We start from the raw sequence: 18,467 nt of genomic DNA on the forward strand, positions 1-18,467 counted from the left end.
CAGGGAAAGGTCTTAAATGAAAATGGGAAAAATTACATCAAAAGGAACTCAAAAGCCTTGAAAATATGCCCCAAGCAACCTATGAAACTCTAGCAGTACATATCAAGAAACCTAATTGATTTCAAAAAACGTTTTTAAACACATCTTTTAAAGCAATTATATTCATACATTCATGAGGAAGTGAGTTAAAATACCCTAAGACACATGAAAGCATTTTTGTATGACCCTTGCACTTTTTTTGCATCACTTTTAACATGGCTATGTAACACAAAGAAACAAAATCTATTTGTAAAACACTTGACACCAAGCAACATTTTAAATACACAACTTTCTTCATAATTTTCTCCCAAAACCATACTATTCTCTATCTAAATTAAATGAATCTTTTCTCACCTTAGCAAATACTTTATGAGTTTCAAAACAGTCTCAGAAACACACCAAATTGTCTTTAGCAGAGCAAAAGGTATGCACTCCAGAGTCTGCAGCTATGAAAAGCACAGAAATGCTGTAACTCATCACACATATCTCTCATGTCACCCAATCAAAACTCTTCCCTCACTTTTTTCAAATCAACACCCTTCCCCCCTCTGCCCTCTCTGCCTTTTTTGCATAGCAACCACGTCCTGAAAGACCTCTGATGTTTGCAAGTTCACACAACAATGTTTCAATTGAACTCTGAACTCTCAGTGCACCTGCGTATCCAGTGCAATCTTTCATTAAATGATTTTTTCTTGACCATTCAAATTACATCTTTCAAAGAACACATCCATGCACCCTAACTTTCTGTTTTCAGCAATCAAAATCCACCAATCACTGCTACTGCTTCCTTAACACAGAAACTCCACAGTTTTTTTCATTTTAAACTCTTTTTTTTCCAACTGCCATTTCATTGCCACACTTCATCTGACTGCAGCAGAACCTTCTCTCACCATGTTTTCTGTCTGGATTGTTGGACATAGTTACATCTACTGGGCTCAAAGGTATGCTGAGAACAGAAATTTACCTAACCTCAATTTACAAGATGTGGAAATTAAGTGGTTTGGCCACAGAGGATTAAAATGTCACCAATTGATACCATTGGTGAAAACCTTTATGCATTTGCCTAAACCTGACCTGTTAATTGTGCACTGTGGAGGAAATGACTTGGGCACTTTGACTGGTCTAGGTCTGGAAATGCTTTTAAAGGACACCTTTGAGCAATTGATGGCACTTTTTCCTCAAACTGCCTTGGTATATTCAAATATATGCCAAACACAGAAATGGAGGTGGTCGAACCAATTTTGTCCACAAATTGAGAAGTCGAGGAAGCATGTAAACAAATCTGTTTCAGCTTACATGAGAGACCATGGAATGGGCTCCATGTACAACAATAACTTGCGTTACTACATGCAAGATATCTACAGAGGTGATGGAGTTCACTTCTCAGATGAGGGCAACAGAGTTTTCATTTTGAATTTAAGACTGTGCATTGGTACCTACTTATAAGTACCTAAATGTACCATAAACCCAAAAGCTCTTCTCAGAGCTACCCTACATCTGATCACTCACAATTATTATTTTACTCTAACTTTTTTCACAAATTTTCAACAAAGTACGCTCCCCGGAGCGCTACCCGGTACGCGAACCGGAAGCTAACGCGCGAAATTTAAAAAAAAAATGTTTTTTTCCGCACATATGGGCCTCCTCAGCCACCCTCAGAAAACCTAGGGGGTCAAGATACGTCTACCGTGCCCCCTTCTACCCATTCTGAAAATTATTTGCCCTCCATCTTGTATTTTAATTCGACCGAAACACAAAATGGTGGACTCCCGTAACGCTATAGGTTCACGTACCGGGGCGCTCACCGGGAAGCGCTCCATTAAAAAAGGTGGGAAAGTAATTTACAGAAGAAACCCTGGAAACACTTTCACCAAATATAGAATTGCTCATACTACATACCAATCCCTACCATTTTCACTAATTTGGTTGCAATTCCATTTAGTTATTTAGCCTGTAGACCTCTCTAAATACCCTGAGGTAAATTACTTCACAAAACACATCTGAAGTGTTGGAATTGACAACCAATTAAAATGTTACTTTCATTTTCTACTTTTTTTACCTGACATTTGATTGGTTATGTACCTGAATATATATATAAAAAAAAGAGAGAGAAACACAGCCATTTTGACTACTACTTCCTGGTGTACATTTCAATAGGATTTTCAGTAATTACTTCAACTTCTTTATAAAGGTCAGTTGTTATTTTAAAAACTGAAGTATATTGTGCACTTTAAGTTAATATGGTAATTTTTTCTGATAGTTATATACTATCCCTCTGTAGTAGTTATAGATTTAGATAGACTTCTCTGTTATAGTTATGGATGGAGTTAGGCTTCTCTTGTATAATTATGAATTTATTTACCTTAAATCACATACACTTTTTTATATTCCTACTTCCACTCTGATACTATACACTGCCCAAAGATAAATTCACTGTTAAAAACTGCCTATCTAAAATTAATCCCAACAGTGCCCTATCTCTACTAATATTTTTTTTTTTAATGCAAATTTCAGGCAAAATGGAAGGCGAACAGAAAATTTCATTTGAAATTGTCCTTCCAGAGACCAACGAAGAAATCATTGATCCAAATTACATTGATTTTATGGATGAAACTTGGGACGAAGAACTACTGCAATGTGTGCAATCAGTAGATGTCCTCCTTGAAAATGAGGACATTTTACACACTCAAAAATTACAAGCTATGTTCAATGAAAATAACGACATTTCAGACAGTGAAATGTTAGACATTTTATTAAATTTTGAAACACAATCACAATAATAAATAATTGCTTAAAAAATAAAGAAATTAAACAAAAATCAACAAAACAAACAATCAATTAACATACAATATTTGAAAAGTCTATCATTCTTTTTTCCTTATAGTACGCTCCCAGACCGCTTCCCGGTGCGCGAACCGGGCGCTCCACACGCAACGGGGCCCTTTTAAAGCCTCCACATCAAACCTAGGGGGTCAGGGAGGATCTACTATGCCCCCTTATGGTCATTTCCCCCTTTGTTTTGGCCTCCTCTTGTCTCTCGATCCTACCGAGAGACAAGATGGCGGCCGCTCCGGACTGTTTAGAATGTTGACAGACACCGGAGAGCCAATCAGCTTCGCTTCGCGAAGTTCCGTTACGCGTCAAGTACGCGAACCGGAGCGCTGCCCGGAGCGCGCTTACAGATATATATCTTTTTTTGAACGTTAATTTCTCAAAATCCACTGGAGCACATATCTTGAGACCTAGCAAAGGCACATCAGGCTAACAGTCCCTACAATTTTGCCAAGTTTCGTGCAAATCCATTCAGCCGTTCGGGCTAAAAGTGAGGCCAACCGCCCTATGGAAATTAACATGGGAAAAACGCGTTTTGGGACCCCCCTTTTTTCTCGGCCCCCCCTTGACGAAACCCCCCCAAATTTTCAGTGGCTGCTCAGAAACAAAATGTTCCATTTTCCTGAACATTTCAGCCAATTCCGTCCACAAACGGCAAACTTATTAGACATAGAATTTTCAAAAATCCCATAGAGAAAAAATCCTACCTATATATACCTACTGGCGACCGCCAGTAGGTAATTTGCCTGTTGAGGGGGGAGGGAGGGGTGAAATGGACAGCCCGCTCCCAAGCCACCACAGCCCTAGCCCAGATGCAAGACCACTGGGACACAGACCTTGGCTGACCCTACAATTATCAGGAATGGCAGTGCCTTTTGAGGTAACCTGTATTGGTATCTCGCAACGCCTGGTTCAGGCTAATACAATATTAAGGACTGCACAGAGTCTACCTCACCACCCAAAAATTCAACCGCTATTTTCAAGGCACCGGCCCCGAATTCACTGACACTAGACGCCGACCTCCTGCACATATTTTGGTCGTGCCCATCCCTATCCCAATATTGGCTTGATATAACAACCCAGCTGAACGTGCCACAGTGCCTCATATACCTGGGAGGTGTGCCTGCTGTGCTGCCCCAAGACAACCATAGTAACAACGCAATTCATAGACCAAGCACCAAATTACATGCAGGTGAAAATCACCTACCTCTCCTACGGTTGGGTCCTCTCAATGGATGCCTAGATGAAAGCCGAAAGTAGAACAGTGCACTGCAAGGATAACAAAATATTGCATAAACAGGGCTCGAAAAATCAATTAAAAAGTAGAACAAATTATTAAAGTTACTAGACCTGCAGGTCTAGTAACTTTAATAATTTGCTCGACTTAACTGTAATGTACTTGACCCGTGAACTGGTCTCAAATTGTGTGATCCTAGGCAAATATTTTATCTTATGGAGCCACCTTTTTCTTTATTATCACATAAGAGAGCACCATCAAATAAGCAAGTTCACTATTTCTGCTGTACAAAAAAACTCTTTATCTACTAGACTGAATGTTTGCTACATGTATATTAAGACTCAAGCCCATATATAGGGTACACGTGATCCCTGGCTTCCTCTTAATTGGCCAAGAGCAGTAATAATTTCCAGTTCATGTTTAAAAACTCATTTTTCATAAATATATTACCAAAGCATGATGTGGTAATGCACTGTCATTTTCAGATAGCATATTTTCCATTGAAATGGCCACAAAACTTTCCCACTAACATGTAGTTTTACTGATAATAGCGCATAAACAATATTTGGAAACTTGCTTTCAGCAAAAATGTTTAACATTTGTACATCACCAAGTAAAGTTTTCTAATTTGTTTTGATCCTATAAAAATATTTTTTTCACCACATAATTAGAAAAAGGGGTCTTTAGAACTAGTGAAATATATTTAAAATGTTTGAAAAGTTCACTTGGCTATTGCAGTGTTGTTTCAGAAGAAAGCCTGACATCTTACAGCCATTCATTTCACATGCTTTGCCCAGTTCAATTGTAACACAGTTCACTTTACAAAATACTTTAACTTCAGTCACAGAAAGAAAATTAAATGTAGGAAGACAAACTGACTTCTGACCTCTGTCTCTGAAAGCCAGCAAATGTGACAAGATAACAAGATTTAAATGCATTTTTATTGCTCTTTCACTTTGTGAACAATAAAGATGCCTTTAAATCTTACCTTTTCACATGTTCTGGCTTTCTGAGACAGAGGTCAAAAGTCAGTTTGTCTCCTTACATTCTTTTTGTTCTGCCAATGAAGTTAGAGGAGATTTTTAGCTCCTCAGAAAGGGCGAGCAGTTCCGAAGAATAGCTCATCCTGAATAAATCTTGCTTGACAATGCGAGTGGATTTTTTGAGCCCTGGTAAATCCCCAACAGCAGCCACCTCAGAAGGCTCCTGACAGAGTTTCAGGCTAACACGCACGCACATAACAGCCGGTGTCTCCAATGAAGACTCTGGGACCGCTTATTCCGGATGATAACAAATTACCTCTGCACCTCCTTCCCAATACACACACATTGATATGCCCAGAGTGGAGTTGACTACTTATCTCTGGTGTGGTGATGTGGGCGCAGGCTAATTTTAATCAACGTTGCTGTTTACATTTCTCTATAATGATGGCTATATTAATATATACCTAATACTTTCTCACTGATATCCCCGTTTATTGTCATGCTTGCTCGAAATCGCCCGAGTTTCTTACTCAAACTGATTTTTGGTAATGATTTAAACAAATCTTAATATGTTATGTCAGTTTGTGTGATACGCAATGGCATGTATACAGAGTTATAGAATATGCATTGTAATTGGCAAAACGGCAATTACATTTTTTAAGTTACAAAAACAAACCACCAAGATAAACCTCACCTACACAAACTTAACAGAATTTACAACTCAACAAAAAAAGCTAATGATGGAGCGAGGTGATGAAAAACATGTTGTTTAAACTCGCAAAGTTAAACTTCCATAATAAATGTAACAGTATTAACAAACATGTGGTGAAATTATTTATCAACTTAGTTTTAAAATGCATTCATTCAGAAAACACGTGGGATTAATTTATGTGCTCTACGTTGCAAATGCGAAGAAAATAATAAACTAACCTTGTCTATTGTCTTTGTCAGTATTAAATGCGGCTGTTTAACTAATGGCATGTGCTTATTTTGTGTGCTTATGTTATGTCTTTTCCGTGACAAAAGCTCGTGGAGAATCCTTGCGGTCTAAAAGAAGAAGGTAGGTATGAATGCTGCTTTGTGTGCTCAGCTAGGTAACAAATTAACGGGTTTTTATTTAGCAAAGGGGGTGGGTAACAGAATGGGTCTCAAATCTTTAATTAATAGATGTCTTGTGTTTGTTTGAATAATAGTTTCCGAGTGAGGCCTAAGGCATGCAAAGAAATGGTGTTACGAAAACTTGTCCAGAGTGGAGACTTGCACATATTCAGAAGTGGAAACTTTTACCACGTTGACATTTTTGTCAGAAAATGCAGTTTAATAAATTGTACTAAACGTGCTCTTGGAGAAAAAGGCTCAGGGACAGGATATCAGTGTGACTGCCAAGGCAAGGAAGTTGTGAACTGTAACTCAAGAGAAAAGTAACTTTTTTGAGGAAGCCAAATGACACGAAAGCAGAGGACAATAGGGCTTAAGAAAAGCCTGAACTTGGTTTAGAAACGGAGATGACCTAACGCCTTAATCGTGGACTGACATGGCGCAGCCAATGAGCGGCGTGGATTTCTAAGAAATTATATAATTTGTAGAAAGTTTAGCTAGATAGAAAGGTATAAAACCTGACCTCATGGGTAGGAGGGTGCTGATGCTGATGCTGCTCGCTCTCTGATTCCTGATTGACGTGACATGCTGTCGGACTTCTGGCTCACGTAAGGACAGCAGTCTTAAATTGATTTTTCCTTTCTAGGCGGAGTGAGATTAGTCAGGGAAATAGTTTGAGGGAATGGAAACTGTTATTTTGCATTTATTCATGCTTACTGATTTGCCTTGAAAGTGTCAGTCTAATAAATCATTTCCTTAAAAATGCTGCTTTCTAATTGCTAATAAAATAAAGATTCTTAATAAAATGCTCTTTCTTGAATAATAAAGTTAAAATAAAATTAGATTTTGAAACGACAAGCTGGTCTTGTTTATTCATGGTCTAGTTACCATCAGTTGATCCATTTACCTAAGTGACTTAATTAAAATGATAAATGGTTAAAACCATGGTGAGAAAAGATAAACTGCAGTTGTATATAAATATGTAAATAGTTTGTGAATAGTTCTGTTTAATTAGGTCACATGATTCAGTCGCTCAAAATTGTCTCGTTGGTTTATGGGCCTTTATTAGTGATTTATGATTAATGGTGAGTATTGTGGTGATAGGTAGCGTTTATGAGACAGTTTTTCTTTAGGAGCGCTGGATCACTAACAAATGGTACTAGTGAAACAGAATTCAAAATGCTGAATGTGAAAATATCTTTTTTTTAATTCTCTTTCAATTTCGTAAACCTAAATGCACAGAAAGAAGCCATCCCATTTCCCAAGAATTTACTGACAAACTGGATAATCATTACGCAACCAAAGCACACATGTTGGACTCCTTTATCAAACAAGGGAAATGCACCAGCACCCACCCATTTCCAACCATACCTTCCAAAGGTAGACTAACCCAGCCTCTGTGTTCCTTCAAAAAACTATCAGAAACAGAATTTAATAATCTTGTCAAAGCAAGCAGGCCAGCCAGTTGCCCTTCTGACCCTTGTCCACCACAAACCTTTATGAGCTTTCTTTTAACTACCTTTGCTACAAACACTGGTAAGAATAATCATCAACAATCCCTACAGGAGTCTTTCCAGAAGACTTAAAAAAGGCAAACATGCTCCAATTATAAAATAAAATAAACCGGTACCCACATGACCCAAACAACTACAGATGGGTTACAAATGGACCGCTCCTGAGCAAACTGATAGAAACAGCGGTATGCACCTGTTACAACGCATTCGTTACTCCGCACTACCATTACAACGCGACTTTTATAACGCATACCATTACAACGCATTGCGCTGGGGGGCGCTATAGGATAGGGAATGGTATAATTTACTATCCAACACCTTCCCTAGGGTCCACGGGGACTGGAGTTAGAATAGTAAATTATACTTACCACTATCCAGCACCCCAAAGCGCTATGCGTTGTAATGGTATGCGTTGTAATGGTCGCGTTGTAATGGTAGGTAGTTGTAACGGTATGCGGAGTAACGTCATATATCCGAAACAGCAGCATTCACCCAGATGTCACAATTCATTGAAGACAACGCCATACTTTCTGACTTCCAAACAGGACTCTATCCAGGAAGAGGCACAGAATCTGCCCTCAATGCCATCTGGGGTGACCTTAGAAAACAGAAGACAGGAATGGAATTGTTGCACTACTTCTCTTGGATCTCTCTGCTGTCCTCAACACAGTTGGCATGGCAGTCTTATCCAAAGACTACCAATCTCAACTGGATCACATTGTACCTTCAAAACAGAAATAAATGTCATCCATACTGTCCCTTTCTCATTCAAACAGTACTTCACAAAAACAGGGGCCCCTCAAGGCTCCATCATCTCACCTGTGCTTTTCAACATGTACGTAAGACATTACCAGCAATGAACAATTAATTACAGGTCAAATGCCTTAACTGCACTGATGGCACACTAATTCTCCTCAGATTGAAAAGCCCCAAAGACATTGCAAACTCAAAAATCTTCAGTTGCCTCAGAGCCAGTGATCAGTGGATGACATGAATTCATCTCAAATAGAATGCATCCATAATTGAAATACTCACACGTGGCAATTAGAAAAACTATGACACCCACTCTGCGTCTGGCCTGACGATCTAGGACCATCTCCTAAAGAATACCAAGAAGTAAGAAACCTTGGCCTTACCATGGACACCCACCTATCAATGAATGCCCAAGTGAATACGTTCGCAAGATCAAGCTTTATTACTATGAAAACTCAGCAACAGATCTTCACCCACCTAGGATTTCCACAGAAAGTCCAAGCTACTCTCTCTCTCGCACAGTTAAAACTTGATTACGCCAATGGCTTCTACCACGGATCATATTTAGCAACTTTGAAAAGATTATAACAAATTCAGAACTCTGCTGCCAGACTACTCCTACATGTAAAGCCACAAACCCACCCCTTCCCTTCTTTGCAGGCCCTACATTGGCTACAGGCTGCCAGAAGAGCCACCTTCAAGCTGCTTGGTATTACCCACCAAGCAATGCATGGAACAGGACCACTTTTCATCACGAAAATAATCACCAAATACATTCAACAAAGTAATGTCCACCCCAGATTGGCACCTCGCCTCAAAACCCCAGCATACAAGAAAAAAACACGGGTGGTACATCTTTCTCTATTCAAACAGCCAAACTATGGAATTTACTAACCCCCAAACATAAGATCCAGGGATAACTATCTTATCCTCAGAAGACTACTCAAGAGTAGGCTTCTTACTACATGGCAACCATACTCAAAACACAAATGTATAGCCTATGTTGGTATATGTAAAACATGTATAATTTGATTATGAGTATTGAACATCCTAATTAGGATAATTGTTTATCTGTTAAAGAGATTCTAAAAATACACAGCATATAAAAATCCTCATAAAAACATTGTATAGATACATTATAAAACAAGTTAGTTTGTACAGAATATACAATTAATATATCATTGTAAGGATTATGCTCAGTGGTACACAATGCATAGATATATAAACTGTAATGCAAACACAAGTGCCTATAAAATCCCAAAATAAATATCAATCTCTTAAAAACATTTATACTAAATATCATCAGAAGTCCAGGATACTATAAACTCTAATCTTCATATTTCATGTCATCCAACACAGTTAATAATTTCCTTCTTGCGAGAACACATGTAATGTATGTTGATATGGTGTAGCAAACTAATTCATTCTCCAGTGTACAAAGAAATTTTATTGCATCCAGATATGGAAAAAAAAACTTCTGAGGGAGAAATAAGGGGCGCAACAAACCTCCTAATATCTCCGTACAAGCCACAAAATAACACGAGGTGGACAGTAGATTGTTGTGACAGGCCATCACAGGGACTTTTTGGCAAACTGGTTGATCGGGCAGCCCTCGTGGGGCATGCCACAAGTAGATGCAATATGCCCAACCACATTTGTGTCAGGTGGAATCTCTGTTGAATGCTTGTTACTAAAGTTAAATACTTGGGTACGCCTTGCGGAGACTGATTTAACATGTTTCTTGGCACAGATGGTTTACAGTTCTCCCTAATCTCTCTCATACTCCTTTTAGGATTATTAAAAGTTATTTTAAGCTCCCCCTTCCTAAATTGCAGGATAGTTAGTGGGTCGCTGATGGTTATTACATTAAATGACTCCGTTAGCAGTCTGTTCATGTAGATCGGCCATGGAATCTTCTGGTGCTGGTCAAGAATTAAACAGTCAAGTATAACTAACATCTTTTGAGATTTTTGAGTCTATCATACTCCATGTGTTATAGCAACAAATAATGGAGCTCTGATCAATCAAGTCTTTTATGTATGGCATATCCAACTCTGTACCAGTGTACAGAAAAACAGGGACGCCCTGAAAATATATAGCGGTTCCAAGGGCAGGGAAAGAACAACAATTGTACATTCAAGTGTAAAGATAAAGGCCAGAAGAACATGTGTAACAAAAAATGCTTTATTTTGACTTACACATAAAAATCAGAATTCGTTTTCATCTGACCCAAGAAGTATAAAAACCTCATGGGCAAGAAATGGCACAATATCTAATAGCGCACAATTAATGCTAAAAAAATATGAAAAACAGTGACATGGTATACACACACCACATAATACACACAAAGGAAATCCAAACAGTGTGAAGACACAGCATTCTTAACAATTAAAAATATTCAATATATACAATAAAAAAACTGCCATGCTGATTACACAATACATAATGGTATATCAATAACAATCAAATGGTAATATTTATGGCTAGAAATTATGTGCCGTGAAAACAAGGAGAGGGGCTCAAAAGGGAGCAAAGGGACAGAGCACCGATACTGACACGTAAAAAGAAAGATTCCCTTTGGACTAACCACTTTCAGTTTAGCTTACTACCCACACGTAGGGCTATCATTCAAATCTGTTTCATACCACACAGCTGTCCCATAGATAGCAGTGGGGATGCATTTGCTCCTGTATAACGACCAGTTCTCTAATTGGCATGTTTATGATTTTTCTAGAAAACCTAAACAAAGCCTCCATTGTGCTGGCTGCTTTTGAATTGTGTGTGTGTGAACCCCAGGTACTAGTACTGGTAAATTGTATACTGAGGTAAGAAAAGCTCTGTACTTTGGTCAGCCTAACATCCCTCACATAATGCAGCCTTCTTTTTCGGGTTGCCCCTCCTGCAAACCATGATGAACAGTTTAGATAGGTTGAGCCTTACATCCTGTTGCTCCATGTATGATACAAACCCCTCAATAAGGAGCCGCAAGCTATTTGCAGTTCTTGATATGAAGATTGTGCCATCCGCAGACAGGAGCACAGGGGTAATAGGGCATCTGATTCTATATGTTGAAGTGCCATATCTACCCGTTAATGTAGAATGAAAAAAGAAAAGGTGTGAGAATACCATGATTGACAAGATCGAAAGAGCTGCTCAAACCAGCAACTACTAAATGGAAGTGCCCGTGCTTAGCCTCTCTATATTTAATTGTCCCTATATCCCTTCTGAAACAGTATTGCGTGTATACTGTTTTCTGATGCCCAATCTGTCCAAGATATTTCTGCCCATGATTTTTTCAGATGATTCAAGGAGGGATATTTGCTAATAGCATTTTGCTTCCTTCCTACTAACCTTTTTTAAAATGGCGACAATTATGTTCTCTGGCCAGATGGGAGGAATTATCCTCTGTGTCATGGCATTAAATACCACACACAGTAAGTATAGGGGCCCATAAAGATATATTAGATTTGAAGAGGTCCACTGGTACGCGGTCAGGCCCCGGAGCCTTGGCAGCTGCAGATTTTTCTATGTCCAGTTTGACTTCCTCGTAAGGGTACCATCTCAAATTCATATTGAGAGTCTATTCTGTTAACACCTATTGGGTTAAACATATCCCCAAAATGTACAAGCCACTCTGAGGAAGGGATGACTGTATCTATCCTTAAATCCTGACTTTTCTTAAAAAATGGGTATTTTATTAATTTCCAAAAAAAGAGTTGTATATTTTGTTGCTGCAGCTTTCTCTAGTTTAGCCCATGCTTCTTCCTGCAGATATATCTTCCTCTTATTTACTGCTAATTTGTATTGATTCCTTAATTCTCTGATTTCCCTGTAATATCAGGGCATTTACTGTGCAGCCTTTCTTAAACAACGATTTGCTAACACGCATGGGGCATAAAACCACCCTGGATTTTTCCTCTGCACCTAATGCCTTTCAATTTGTTTGCAATACCGGTCACTATACTAGAAAAGACATTCACAATTGCCCCTGGAGATCCCTCGGGGTTAGTACAGGTCATCAAGTTATCTTGGTTATTATTTAAAACATCAGCCAAGATTGCAGACATATCAAAGCAAGCCCATTTCAGACTGACACCATTCTTTGTGGCCACCTCAATATTGGGTGTTAAGAGAGAAGTCAAGTTATTCTTAAAGTCAACTTTTAGATTAAATGCTAGTGGCAACTGATCACTAAAAAGAACAGCATCCACAAATAAAGGAGCAATTAGATCAAGAGTTTGTGTAGAAACTATCATGTGATCAATACAGGAACTACATGTATTCCTTAAAAACGTAGGTAATGGGATTCTTTCTTCCTCCAAATCATGCGCCAACAGCTCTAGGTTGTATTTGTATAATAAATCATTTAATGTATCACCATAATTACCATGAGGGAAATGATAGGATGAATTTATTTTAGTAATGGCAAAGCTACAGGCCTTTAACATGGAAAATTGACATTGTTGTATATTAAAAACCCCCACCCAAATTATTGTGTAGTCCTTTTTTGAGCCTTTTTATAAAGGCATCCCATTATCTGTCTAATTCTTCTATGAATTTGTGCCTTTGATTATTAAACACATTATTTCAGAAATTTACTAACACTAATAATTGAGATGTATTCATCTGCAGGGACACCAGTTGAAAATAAGGGGAGGACAAATTCGATTTTACAATTTTTCCTGTAATTAAAGTTGAAATTAATATAGCCAGGCGTCCTTTGGCTAGACTATGCGCTGAAGGAAGGACTGGGGTTGTTTTAGTAGAAAAACCATCTAGAACAAAAGACTGTATGCCGGGTCTCTTGTAAAAGGTATATGTGACCCTTTTCAATAAAGTCTTTCCATTCTCTGTTATCTAACTTGCTTGAGATACCGGCCTCATTGGGCGGTTGCCCGGTTCCCTGGGTATATGTGCCTTATTTAAGGGTATGCTTTGTCTGTTTCAAGAAGGTGCACTTGAATCCCTCCCAAAATGTAATGAGGGCGACTTAGATCTCCCTCCCCAACAAATCTAATGAATGTATCATCTCCTCTTTGTTGTCAGTCCTGATCATCAAAGTTGTATTAGGGGGTGTATCTAAGTTAGGGGCAAAGCACATATCTGGCTTTCTTGTGTCTAAGTTGTAAGAAGACAGTGGCCCATCCTATCCTCCAAGTACTCTGCTGGTTTATAAAAGTATTATAAAGGTACTGCCTTAAACCTTTCCTCCGTTTGCTATACATATCTTAGAGTAAGATCATTTAAAAGTGTTTTGACAACTGCTGGATGTTCAAAATGTACAACACAGTTGTCAGTGCCTAGTTTGGGTGAGTATCCCATCCAATTGTCACTCGACGGCAGTTATTTCGCCACATAGGAAGTTATATTCACAAATCTGTTCTCCCATCCAGTGAACTACCTTGCTTTTAAAGGTCTTGCCAGTGGTCTTTCCCCTGAAACTCTAATCTGGGTACATCCTTTAAGAATAACATATAAGGAGTCGATTCAGGTGAGAAATATAATATATCCCGAAAATGTGTTAGCCTAGTCGGGTTAGGAATAGTAGATGGGTTTGTGTGATCCCTACATCCAGCTACAAAAGGAGACTGACAATGGTTTACTCAATATAAACGTTACTGTTGGCTTCTTCATTAAAGTTGTATCACTTTCGGCTTCTAAGGCCGTTACTAATTCGGTAGTTAACTCAGTCCACCTTGCAGGGTCATCTATTATGGTGAGGCCCTATTCATTAGAAAAATCCGGTATTGTATGGGGATATGTCCATTTAACTTACTTGCTGCCAAAGATTTGTTTATAAATTTGAGCATGTTAACTCTCTCCTTGATGTCACCAAGGTCGGAGAGGACTTTCTTTTCCATATTATCAAACTATGTATGTAAACTTTCGAAAAGTGTTTCAATGTTTTTTGTACCTAGTATATGTGAGTCATTTACCCCCGTTTGAACGATCTCATTCTTGGTTTTCCAGGTCTTAGTTTTCGACACAAGTGCCGGAACCTTTAGGAGAGTTCCGCAGGCACCTGGGACACTCACCGGCTGTTTTGTTCCTTTAGCGGCTGGAGTACCTAATGTTTGGTTTAGTGGGGACATAGTTGGATGTACAACAGGGTATTGGGAGTCAATCAATCAATCAAGGGAATTGTAAGCATGCTACTCACCCGTGAGGGTCTCAAGGCGCTGGAGGGGGTAGTGGGGGGGGGGAGAGAACTGCTCTACCATCAGTCGAAAAGCCAGGTCTTGAGCATCTTCCTGAAGATGTTCAGGGAGGGGCGCGTCTGATGTTGAGTGGAAGCTCATTCCAGGTCTCGGCTGGGATGTAGGAGAAGGTTCTTCCACCTGTTCTGGCTCTGCAGATGCGCGGGGCTTCGGCGAGGTCGGCGGATAGGAGGTTTCTCTTGGGTAAGTGGAAGGAAATCCTCTTGTTAAGGTATTCGGGTCCGGTGTTGTGGAAGCATTTGTAGGAGTGGGTCAGTATCTTGAAAGTGACTTTTCTCAACGGGAGCCAGTAGAGGTTCCGTAGGCATTGGGTGGTGCGTTTGTGTCGAGGACTAGTCTGGCTGCGGTGTTCTGTATGTCAGGAATCATCATTGATTGGATGATAGCAATTTTGTTCTCTTTATCCGCATTTATGGAATTGACAGGCTCTTTAACATTAGCATAAGGCAATAAAGTTTCCATGTCAGTTTCAACAATACTATAGATAGCCTTGTTGGCTGCATGTTTAGTAACAGCCATTCTGGCCTCCACATTGTTTATTTCATGCTCTATCAGTCCCACTACGTTTGTTAAGTAATTGAATTTTTTTTTTTTATTGGTTTGTATGCAAGTCTACTGTGCCAGGATTAAGTTTCTGTTTGACCATTATTTTACTAATCTACACACCAATAAATTTGAAGAGAACGAGTTATGTTTTACCGGGAGCTGTGTTAAAAACACCGGGCCAAGGGAGTGGCCCATCCTTAGTCGTCCACAGAGGGGCGCAGACAGGCATGACCATAGCTTGATTTTAAAGCATCAGGGGTGGCAAAGGATATTGGGAGTTGTAGTCTCCAACTGCGGCGGTAGGACAGCAGCTTTGTTCCTGGCGAGTATGCAGACCCCCTGGAATTACTTGAGCGTGCTCCAGAGGCACTTGATTTAATGTCCGAAACCTAGAAAACGCAGTATGTATCTAGATATGTGCATTTCTTTGCTTGTCCCGTGACACCAAACTGAACAGGTTGGGACAATGGCCATTGCGTTTGTTTGCTTAGCAGTGACACATCTATATTAGTTCAAACTGTTAAATGATTAAAATAACATTGGAGGCAATATACGAAGTTACTTTTGGGGTGGAAAACTCCCTTGCATGGTGCAAGGGAGATAGTGGGACTGATAAGGCTGGTGCTGTCAAGAGAATCTGATCGAGAGGAAGGCTTGGTCCATTGACCCTTTATGTGGCATATTTCAATGGAATTCGACGCAAAGTTGCGATCCCAGTGACTCCTTTGGCCTATTGTGGGTCGCTCAGAATTGGAGCCATTAGTGCTGCGGCAGTCTGCCCTTTTCACACAGAGCAGTGCAGAAGAAAAATCACTTCACAGGAGCTGACACCCTAACAAGAATTCAAAGGGGTTTGAACTATAAAGGTGGCAGCATACGCACCATCCTTTGTTGAACATTGTCATCTCATCAGGAGAATGAAGATTACCAAAACTTCTTGCTGCTGAAACCAGGACTGGGGATCAAGGTCTGCCACACTCCATGCGGGTGAGGGAACATCACCCAGGAAGTCAAAACCACTTGCCCTGGGCCTGGAGCGCCAGCCTTCTACCAGCCTGACAAGACTAAAATTGCATGTGAGGAGGAGAAGCACCTAGTCTTCCTGCCTGCCAAGACTTGAGTAACCTGTTAGAAGGATAGCCCCCCCCACCGAGTCTGTGAGGAGTATGAGAGTGACTTGCAGGACCGAAGTCCAGTCCGGTGCATCCGTGAGCAATGTGCGAGACACCCAGTCCTGTTGGTACCTTTGTAAGAGTGTGCACCTAATCCTACGTAAGCTACAGTTGTTGTCCATGGAGCGCTGTGGTCTATGACTCTGTGTACCAGGAGGGGGTCACCGTGTAGCGTGGGCTGTAACCATTGGGAGCACTGTATTTGGTCACACATGTGCCTGGATGGCCCCCCCTGAGACGTAGTTTTTGCCCTGATTTATTGTTCCAAAGATGCGATAAAGAACATTTCTCAATTGCTACTGTAGCACGCAAAAAGACACCAGACGACAACGATGCGAGACATCTCAGGACTAAGGAGGCCCAAAGTGTCGGAGGGGAAAGACCGGAAGATGTTGCAGACCATCAGAGAAAGGAAGGTGGAACTTGCAAAGGAGCACTCTTGTCCTCCTGGGATTGCTCGCACCAATGGATCAGGTAAGAATGTTCAGAGCCATTAGGGCCACTGAAAAGTTACACAAAATTAGAGCCGAGGAGCTGATTAACTCTTCAGGTAACGCATAGAATTTGGGATGCGAGGGATAATCCTTGGGTGCATCTGGCAGTCATCTCAATTATTCGAATGGGGAAGAACAGCCCATACTAGAAGGGGCAGAGGGACTCTATAAACCTGCCCTAGATATCGCTAGCATGTAGAGCTAAAGAGGACTGTGTAGATTATTAAGTGGGTCCTACATGCTTTGTGTGTTTAAACTCCTTTTTTGATAAAAGCTTGTAGTTAACTAACTGGACATTGATCTTATTGCTGCTACTTTTCATGGGTTGTTATGAGCCCATGTATGCCTAGCACTTACTCAAGTGCCTTGGACTGCTCAACCTGGCGCTACCAGAGAGTCAAGTTCTAGACAGGGTGGCACTTGGCCCAGTTACTCAGTACCCAAAGAAGGTAAGGCCTCGGAACATCAGATGTAAAAGGCCTCAACCCCCACGGTTGGACCCAGTAGCTCCTGCTTGTCAAGTGACCCTCTGAAAGGGGTTCTGTCAGTTACCATAACAGGAACATTTCAACACGTATTTGCACTGCTAAAAGAACGCAGTATTGTAATTTACGAATTACAAGTGGGCATAGTTTGCTATACAATTTTACATTATACTGCTGAGGCAATCTATGAGATTACTCTTACCCACCTGAAACACAACCAAATATTACTCTCTAGTAGGTTTAGCACCTGTCTCAGAAAACAATACCAGTCACTCCCGAAAAGACCAATTGCGGGGAACAGAATAAAAATTGGTTAAAATCCTAAGTATTCGTTTAGAATATAAGTATCCTTCTATTTGCTTGAATAATCATTTAGAATGAATACACAGCTCTCAAATACCCTTAATTTCTTTATGTATTTGGTACTTTAAATGTATTAGTCAAAGGGTTAAAATACCCGATGTCACAAGTTGTTACCACGATCTGTAAAAATATAGATCAGGACGGTAAAATACTGGCCAGACGGCAAGTCTACGCCCTGCACCACGCCCCATTCGCAGCTGACCTGGTACTACCTTATCACAGTGAAGAACTTTCTGCAACGTAGGTTCCGAGACCGGTAAGTTGCTGCAGAGCTGAATCTGCTAGGGATCCAAATGAGCTGCCTGGAGAATCTGCGTCTTCCTGCCAACTACGATCTCTTTTACGGGTCTTTTGCCAGTTTCGATAGAAGGGAGAGAGACGTTATCAACTTTGACAAGCTGGAGCAGCCACCTTGCTTAGACACTGGAGACACAAAGTGATAAAAGGAAGGAAAGAGTGCAGTAGAATTCATGCAACAGCGTCACGTGTAGTCTCTTGGATCCTACTATGCATAGACAACTAGGAAGTGCTGCACAAGTCAGCGTATAGATCCCAGGGAATGATGCTAGGTCAAATTCCCCCCTCCCAGTCACGTGACAGCCCGAGCGTGCGTCGCGCTTTTCTTTACATCATCAGGGCCCTGGAGGTTCCTGTTTCTTCCTCTAGTTGTGTCGTCGGAGCAGGCGCGTTTCTGATTGGGTCATATAAAGTTTAGTCCTCCTCATTGGCCACA

At 40.3% G+C, this 18,467-nt stretch overlaps 1 protein-coding gene across 5 annotated transcripts in view; it reads right to left on the reverse strand.

The window, feature by feature from the left end:
- GSS (glutathione synthetase) overlaps nucleotides 1-18,467 on the reverse strand; it is a 757,391-nt gene that overhangs the window by 706,978 nt on the left and 31,946 nt on the right. Inside the window, exon 1 of one of the 5 annotated variants that reach the window (XM_078652245.1) lies at nucleotides 17,947-18,332. The exons of 3 other annotated variants lie outside the window; for them this stretch is intronic. The gene's annotated coding sequence lies outside the window, so the exon portion shown is untranslated. Of the gene's footprint in view, nucleotides 1-17,936; nucleotides 18,333-18,467 lie in introns of those variants that run through there. One more of the 5 variants, XM_078652249.1, reaches the window with a different exon arrangement.

This window comes from Lissotriton helveticus, chromosome 7 (genome assembly GCF_964261635.1).
Source record: "Lissotriton helveticus chromosome 7, aLisHel1.1, whole genome shotgun sequence".
In the NCBI taxonomy this organism is placed as follows: Eukaryota; Metazoa; Chordata; class Amphibia; order Caudata; family Salamandridae; genus Lissotriton; species Lissotriton helveticus.